The sequence below is a fragment of the Palaemon carinicauda genome, chromosome 1 (assembly GCF_036898095.1).
Source record: "Palaemon carinicauda isolate YSFRI2023 chromosome 1, ASM3689809v2, whole genome shotgun sequence".
Classification (NCBI taxonomy): domain Eukaryota; kingdom Metazoa; phylum Arthropoda; class Malacostraca; order Decapoda; family Palaemonidae; genus Palaemon; species Palaemon carinicauda.
In genome coordinates this window covers 327,232,796-327,242,795 of record NC_090725.1, presented here as the reverse complement: position 1 = coordinate 327,242,795, position 10,000 = coordinate 327,232,796, and positions in this window count along the sequence as shown.

The following is a 10,000-nucleotide window of genomic DNA, read 5'->3' as shown; positions in this document are numbered from 1 at the left end:
TGTGAACTTGATGTTTGTTTTATTGTGGCTACAACTTCAGCTTAGAAAATTAAAAGATTTACAAGGAATGTAACAGAAATGTTTCCTCAGAGCAAACAAGCGTTCGTTCAATTACATTTGGGGGTTGGGTGGGTCGCCAGATACTGCACATCTTCTGAAATCGGTGAGAAAATCAATTAAATACAGTTAATTGATATGATTTCAATTGAACTATTTATGACCCAAACTATATCTAATTTGTTTCATAATATGACATGAATTGTTAGTAAAAACTTCGTAGATTAGCAATATTGTCACATGATGAAAGGCACAATAACACAGACGCCCCTCTATCTCCCTCCCCCACATCGTGACGAGTTTTACTTTACTGCCATAGATGGCATCAGAGGCCCTTTGTCCAAACTAATATCGTATAAAATTTCAAGACCACGTTGGTCAAAAATGTGTGGTAGGAAGGGTAGAGGCTAGAGAGTGGCAGTTAGTAAATTGTCCGACGATCGTGTCCTTATTAGGAGTGGATATTTTTATCATAAATTGTTAATTTTTTCCTACGCTATCGAAAACAATCTGATTCTACTTATAAAAGTGTGAAGTATTTCCTTACTTCGTCAGAACACATAGATTTTAAGTCATGTCCCTGTACAATTGACTAAAGTAACAATCATTACCATAGTTGAGGTTGGTGGGACGAGTTTGACACAGAAGTGCCAAATAAATTTCCTTGAATGAAGGATATCATTATTCATTACAAATTCAAATGATATAAGGAGCAATAATTATATACCATTAGGTAAATGTGTCTGCTGTAACTGGATGTTGTTATGATCATCGTAATCAACAGTGAAAAAACGAATAATGAAAAAGAAAAATGTCACATTTCCGTGTCTTCGCTTACGCTCGACTATGTTGCGTCATCCAACTGCCATTCTGTCTTTGTTAATAAGGGCGTTCCACAGTGTAAACCAGTAATAAAATAAACCTTATCATCATTCCTTCAGTAAATATAGGAAAAAACAATTCTATAATATCGTCTAGAGAGAGAGAGAGAGGAGAGAGAGAGAGAGAGAGATAGGAATATAAAGTTCCAAGACTGTGATTCTGATGATCTCTGAATGAATCAGAAGAGACGGTGTTTACATATAATAAGGAAAGGCAATGCTCATTTATATAAGTGAAATATTGAAGTTGCATAAAGCTAATATATATATATATATATATATATATATATATATATATAAATATATATATAATATATATATATATATCTTTCAATATTGAGGAGAAATATAGTATATCTTTTATTACTATCAAACCGACGAATAAGAAATACTTCGACCAGGGCGAGAATCATATTTTACGACTTGTGAAAAAAATATATATAATAATATGCTTCTAATAAATTAGTAATAATTATGGTAGGAGATATCGTTATGAAATCATAATACAAAATACTTTCATATATTTTGAGTTTTTTTACATGCAGCAAAATTTGAGATCGCAAATTGAAATGAAGATAAAACTGAAAATAACCTAGGTACTCTATTGACAAGGAAGTTGAAATAGTATTACTTATCTAGGAGGAATATGAATTATTTTCAAAGGACATTATAATGATATATGAAAAAATATTCAACTATGAAGCCTTTAGAAATGAAACTATAAGAGATATTACTGAAGTGCAATATGTGGATGAGATCAAGGTGACGGGTTAGAAGGAGATGGTTTGGGTATGCTTCTCGTATCCACAAGAAAAGCTAATCCACCAAACTTTCAACTGGGCTCCAGGAGGCACTAGAAGAGTTGAAAGTCCAGGCCTACAAGGCTGAGGACTATGAAGTGTAGAGCATGAGCTGATGAATGGAAACGTATTGATTTAAAAGCTCAACATAGAGACGTCTGTCGGAATCTAACCGTGGCCCTTTGCATCGATAAGCGTAGGAAAAGTTGACTAGGATGATGATCTTTAAAAAAATAACTTTGTTTCTGATCATGTGTTTCCTTTAAATACAATGGCATTATTGTATTGGATTTGAGAGCAAAATGCCTCGATACTGCAACTATATATCTTACAGGTCATTTAAATACAAAATATAGCAACATAAATTACTGGAAAAACCTTAAAGGAGGCTCTCTATTACATTCTGGGATTTCTCTTGAAGACCTGAATATGCATTGAGCATTAAAAGCGTATTCACAATGATTCAAGGGATTACGGCCATAATACTATTGCCTATGCATTTACATATTCCACTGCAATGCCAATGCGAGTCTTGGGAGAACTTAGAATATTTTCCATTCCTTGATGGTTCTTGGAATATTCTATTTCGATGGAAATGGCAGAGTAGGGAAGTGTGAATTGGAGTAGATTGAAAGATCATTAACATATACAAAACAGTGGACTGCTGTAAAGGGAGAGAGAGAGAGAGAGAGAGAGAGAGAGAGAGAGAGAGAGAGAGAGAGAGATGCAGTATAGGAAATGTTTTTTATGATAATAACTAATGTTGAATTAGGTTATTTTCAGATGCTTGATCACTCGAAATGAATAAAAGTATATGTTAAATAATACTTTATCATAATAGGTTTTTTACATCATGCCTACTCAAAAAAATATAACTGTTGGCTGCAGCTAAAACATTATATATATATATATATATACATATATAAATATATATATATATATAAGATATATATATTTAGCTAGAATGTTATATATATATATATATATGTATATATATATATAAAATAATATATACATATGTATATATATATATATATATATATGTATATGTATATATATATATATATATATACATATATATATATATATATATATATATTTAGCTAGAACGTTATATAGATATATATATATATATGTTTATGTATATATTTATATATAGACATATACACACACACACACACACACACACATATATATATATATATATATGCGTGTAATTGAGTGACACTACTATATGTTATATAAATGTCTATTTCTCTGCGTGTATATTTGTACATTAACGTCTATATTTCAAAAGGAGATAGATTAAAGTTTTTCGAACCTTTTTTCGTACCTAAATATCCATACCACACACCTCTAAGTATTTGTGGAAAGAATAACCTTCCAAAAAGATTGAATCACTTTTGACTCAAAGGGAATGGAGTTACAGTGCCTTGATGGGATGAAGCCCTAATCAGGATGAAGCCAAATCTGAAGTGGAAGGCATATTTGCCAGTTCTCACCAACTTCATCGCAAGGGGAAATCATTTGTTCCTTTTTTTAACCATTTTCTGATGATGTTAAACTTTTCCAATGAATAAAACGGAATTTTATAGATGAAATGATAATTTTTTTTTTATATTTTTTTTTTTGATGGATCCGAATGTTTTATGACGAGTTCTGATATGATAATGAGTTTTGTTTCCCTTTACATGATTAAAGGTAATTCTGTGATGGAAATACGTTCAACTGGGAAGGTTTTCATCAGTTTGCCGGCGAGCTCTTAGGCTGTAACTGAGAGACTCGTGAATGCAATTGAACTTTATTTAGTCGGAGCTTGAGTATTTATACAACCTATTCAAGTCAAGAAAGGCGCAAAGCATTCAAACACAATGGTGCAGGAAAATACAGGAATTAACAATGTTACAGTGTATGAGTGTGTTATACATGTGTGGTGGGACGTATCATGAGGATAGGGCCCCTGTAATGAGGGCATTAATGGTGGCTTGCTTGTGTCGTCGGGCAGGAAAACTTGCGTTGATGAGTGTAGATCTATCGGTATGTGTTACTTAGCTGGGGCTTGTAAGTCTGACTATTTTGAGTAAATTTGCCACAACGTGATTTAAGTGCTTGAGATTGTCGGAAAAGGTTGAAAATGAAAAAAAAAAAAAAAAAAAAAAACCCGCAGGGATGATCAATAGGTCGCCATACACCATACCAATTACCGAGACAACCAGGGCATGTTTAAGAGTGTTCCTTACTCCCAGGAGGACCAAGGAATGGTGGGTAAACAAGTTGGACTCCTTGCAGCGGGATATCAAAGCTGCTTTGTGGGTACGGTGAAAACGTATACCGTTGCCAGTAGGGTTGTATGCAGTTGTCTGATGAAGTGATATCAAGGAGATTCATTAATCATATCCACAACTGAGAGGTGAAAGTAGTACCTCTGTTGGAAGTAATATGCTCATGGATACCAAAACTCACTATCCATCCTGAGAGCAAAGCATATGTACATGAGGAGGACGTTGCAGTTCCAATGGGGAAGGCTTCAGGCAAACGAGTGGAGTGGTCAAAGAGGGTGAACAGGTAATGTTGTCCTTGTGATGTTGGTAGGGGACGTACAACATCGATGTGAATGTGGGCAAAGCGCCGCTGAAGTTGATGAAAGGTGCACATTACTGAATTCCTGTGTCGATGTACTTTAAAGGTTTAGCATGAAGTATAGTCATCGACCCAATCTTTAGCATCGTTAGTAATGCCATACAAAATCAGATTTGTTTGCAGTAGTTGTGCAATAGAACAGCCGAGGGATGTGAAAGGCCATATATGAAATCAAACACCTATCAGTGCTAGGGTGGTGTCCAAGTGTACTGGTGTACCAGTACTGACATCATAGAGGAGGATGGCGTTGGAGTTGTCGAGAGCAATATCCTCCCAATAGAGGGATATGCAGGATGTCCTACATGCTTGGTACTCTAGATCTTTTCGTTGGGCTTTTGCGTAAGCGTTCTGATCTAATCCCAAGCCAATGGTAGCCAATGTGTTTCTTAACAGAGTATTGACAATGGTATTCATTTTGCCAGGGATGTGCTGAGGGTAAAATCATATTCAGGCATGGCGCATAGATGATGGTGTTGATGGGCGTACCAGGCATTGGACTGTCAAGAGGTGTGCACCATAGGCATGTGTTCCGTGCAAATAATGAAGTGCGTACCTTCCAAGAAGTGGAAAATATGATGGACAGACAAGTGCACCTCCAGCAATTCGTGATCGAAGGTAAAGTAGCCAGATTCCGCCTTGGACAGTTTTCTACTTAAAAGGACAAGAGGCAGGGTGATCCATTGACTACCTGCTAGAGAACTGCTCCAATGCGACATCGCTGGCATCAGTGGAGAGAAGGAGACTTGCATATGGCACACTTAAAGTGAGAGGAGCAGCTGTTGATAGGGCCCTCTAAGCGTTGCTTCTTGAAGGGACACCACTTCAGGTATTTTGGCTTGCCCTTAAGAGAGGCGTTGAGAGGGGCAAGAATGGTGATGATGGCTGGCAGGAAATGGTGATAATAGATTATCATGCCCTAGAATTCTTGCTGTGCTTTGACAATCGAGGTCGTCCGGAAGTTTTGAATGTTTGCTAACTTTTCAGGGAGAGGGTGGAATCCTTCAGGAATGATGCTGTGCCCTAAGAACAATACTTTGTTTGTGCCAAAGGTACACTTTTCATACCAGAATTCAAGGACGTTCTGTTGTAGACGGTTGAGCTTGATTACAGAGGTGTTCCTCTTTGGAGGAAGAAAACACTAATATGGTGTCCTTGTAACATACACAGAAAGGGAGGACCCTAAGACGTTGAAAAGTGGCTCCAGCACCACGAAGGCCAAAACACATTAAATGAAGGTATATGTACCAAAGGCATGGGTGATAACGGTCTTGGGAATGTCTTCTCAGATCATGGGCATTCAATAATGCACCTTCAGGAAGTAGACTGGGGAGAAAACCTTTGCTTTGCAAAAGTAGGAGGTGACGTAAGAGATATTTGCGAGGGAGTAATGATGCGGTTCTGTCTGCATGTTGAGGTGCCTATAATCCTCACATGGATGTAGAGAGACATCTTTCTTCAGGAAAATGTGTAAGAGTACGACCATAGGATTGGGGCTTTTAGCAAGTATCCATTTATTCTATTTTATTAATTGTTTGTTTGGCACTTGCCGAACGATCCGGTGCAGACGTTTGAATCTGGCAAACATTGGGGGCCCATCGTCTTGATATTGGGATAAATACCATGTTTCGCGGGAACCGTGGGTGTTTGACGAAGTTCTGGACGGAAAAATTCCGCGTTCAATGTGAGGAGACAGGCATAGGCATCCGTGGGTGTGCGGATGTGGTGATTGAGGTTGGAGGGGTCTTGTTGAAGAAGCCTTGAGGACTAGAAATCCACGTTGACTAATCCTCGGTGAGCAACATCGACCAAGAGGTGGAAGTGTAACGGGAAATTCACACCTAAAATAGCAGTATGATGTCAGCAACGAGAAAAAATATATATCGGGCACTTCCAAACGATAGTGTGATTATTCCATAACCATTCTTGGGTATCGCAGATCTGTTGACAGATACCAGTCGGATGTCTACAGATTTAGGCAATCTACGTCCTATCCAGGAGAGTGGTTTAGGCAGAAGAGAATGGCAACCGATTGTGCCTATCAAAAATCGTACGCCCATACTTGAGTCATGTAAAAAAAAAAAAAAAAAAAAAAAAAGATAAGTTACTTGGTAGTCCACTTCCGCAAGCAATGACCTACTTGCACGTTTTTCTGACGCTGGCTTTAATATCACACCTTTACGTCAAGAAATCGATTTTTATAACGGCAAATGCCAATCAGCATTTACTACATCATTTTTAGATTATTTCTAAGGCAAGTTTTTATTAGAGGGATACAATATGATATGAGAGCCTTGTAGCATTTCTCAGAACTAGGGATTTCCTTGCCATTTTCATTTTTCACAAGGACATCCTCTTCACCAATATATTCAGTTGCATAGAGGTGAAAGCGATGCATTTCCTTGGCGAAGAATCTATTCTCACATCTCTTAAGGTAAATGGCTGCCAGTTATGCAAATTGCGTTGAAAGAATGTAAATCATTTTAAAAGGGGCTTCCTGTTGCGCGTTCTCTCTCGAGATAATGATATACAGCTTCCTTGCAACCATTAGAGGTTTTAAAGTAAGCCCAAAGATTAGAGAAGTACTGTGAAACAAATGGCTGCCTTGTTACAGTTGTTACAATTCACCACAGAGCTCTTTTGCTCATTTGCATTTAGATTAGTTTAAATATATTTTATTCCGTTGCTAAACTGAAACACACGCGAAGTATACAAACGAGAGAGAGAGAGAGAGAGAGAGAGAGAGAGAGAGAGAGAGAGACGGGGGGGGGGGGGGCGGGATTGATGTGCATATAATGATTACACAAATGACACATTTGTAATTCTCCTTACATTGGAAAGTCATGTAACCCAATCTTAATGCAAAACACGAAACGATACTATTAGTTCCACAAAACAAAGAGAGAGAGAGAGAGAGAGAGAGAGAGAGAGAGAGAGAGAGAGAGAGAGAGAAATGAGCAGGAATGCCCAGAATCTTTTTTTGGAAGACAGACACTTTTGTTTTCATTTTCGACCCAAAGCTGGAACGTGCTCTGCGGGTTAAATGTATCTGGGAGTAATCGAAACTGGATTATGTTCAGTTGGCCAACGCTGTTTCTCTTGTGGCACTTACGGCCTGAATACCACTTCGCTTTGATTCAATAAGCAATACTCCTAAGTCCAGCTTAAATTGAGATGTTTCCCTGGGAGATAACGCTGGTTCGTGATCGCATTTTGTCTAATAAATTCAAGCAAATATCCAGATCCTATTGCTGTAACTAAGAGTGTATTTCTCTTGATCTTTCAAGTACACACACATTTATATTTTATGTTTTGTAATATATTTAACTTCCCAATACTTAATAGGGCATTTATGAACGTATACAAACTAAGTTAATTCTAATTCTAATGATCTTGTGATTGCAATATATTCTTTTATGTTCAAATCTAATCGCCTTTTTATTTTTGTTCTTCCTATATATCTAACTTCACTAGAATAAAACTATTTAAATATCTTATTTCATGGAAAGACAATTATGAATACGCGATATAAAGCCATGTGCAATCGAAATATCTGTTTAATTTTCTTCAAAGTAACGTCAGTAGGTTCAGATATGTATATATATATATATATATATATGTATATATATATATATATATACATATATTTATATATATATATATATATATACATATATTCATATATGTACATATATAAATATATGTAAATTTATTTATTTATATATATGTGTGTATACATATACATATATATGAATGTATATATATATATATATATATATGTATGTATTTACATATATACATATATATGTATACATATATATATATATATATATATGTGTGTGTATATATATATATATATATATAACTTAAGGATTAGATAACAATCCTATCAGAAATACAATTAGTGATACTCCATAATAAATCTAGGTATTTTTTGTATACTGTATATATATGCATATATATATATATATATATATACATATATATATATATATATATATATGTATATATATATATATATATATATATCATAAATAAAATCATAAACTCATACCTTTTGATATATAACCTTTTCTAGTTTGTTGAAATAATTTTTCTATAATACCATATATGAAATTGATAATAATAATAATAATAATAATAATAATAATAATAATAATAATAATAATAATAATAATAATAATAATAATAATAAAATTCAGTAATATTTTGTGTCAATCATCCCATATTTTTCATGATGAACTTCAGACATGAGTCACATAACGCACTATTATGAAAATCTATTCAATAGACTTTCTACAGAGCTCTCTCTCTCTCTCTCTCTCTCTCTCTCTCTCTCTCTCTCTCTCTCTGCAGAGAGCCAAATATCTGTAAAGAGTTAGTGGAAGAAGGAGAACATCCTGCACCAATATTCACTGGAGGTAATCTCTGTATAAGAACATCATCCGATTGCTTACCAAACCCATTACCCAATGCTCCGAAGGATTCCGGTAGGATGGTTATCTCTTGGTGAGTAATACGTTGATATCCATTATTGTAATCCTGCTTTGAAGGATACGAACTCACTCGATAGTATCTCAAGATCCTACTGAATTTCTTATGTCAAAGTATTAAATCATTATGAAATATTGTGAATTGGTTTAGCAAGAATAAATTAAACGAGAGTCGAGGCAAAATATGGTCTGTATGGACCAGTAATGACCCGTTTTATAACTTTAACTTTACTTGACAAATTTATAATAGAGACTTTGACTATAATTAGAATCTATTTTTATTAAAATCGATATACTGTATCAATTATTGTCACCTAAAAAATTCTGCAATATTAAAATCATTGCATGTTTCTCCATTCTGCTGGAATACTTCTTAGAATGTTTTTTTTTCAATAATGTAAAATAATTATTCATTCACATTTCTAACCAAGCTCTTTATTTATAATTTAATAAATAAAAAAATACACATTCAATTTACACAGTCGATTAAAAATAGCTATACATACTTGGAAAAGAACAATATTGCTCTGAAGACATTTTATTCCCTTGGAGAGGCATGTTTTTTAATATATGGTTATAAAATGTTTATATCATAACGATTATCATTTTTTATTCAAAGAACTTTAATACTCTTCGATTCACTATTGTAAATGAACAAAATAATTAAAAAAGGAATATAGAATAATGAAAGGTCGATACTCTTAATGAAATATCATTTGCAACAGAAGCCGTTTCGTTTTCATTATCGACCGAAATTGGGACGTGTTCTGTTCGTCTAAATGGATCTGGGATTATGTCCCCTCTAGCCTGGAATACCACTCTCTTTTGATTCAATAAGTAATACTCCTAAAATGGAGATGTTCCACTGGGAGTTAGGGTCTCTTCGTGATAACACTTTTATTATGACTTTCTTGTCAAAAATATTTATTTTTTTAACGTTTCTTCAGAAAATATTAAAATACAATAGAATGAATGAATTCATTGAATCAGAAATCATTAGATAATATTAAATCATATATATTTAGTAATACATTTTTCATAAGAATTATTATTCAAAAGAAATCTTAGATTAGAGATTTTGATTAAGATGCAATTCAGTGTTTAAGCAAAGGGCAAGGAGGTGTATGTTCCA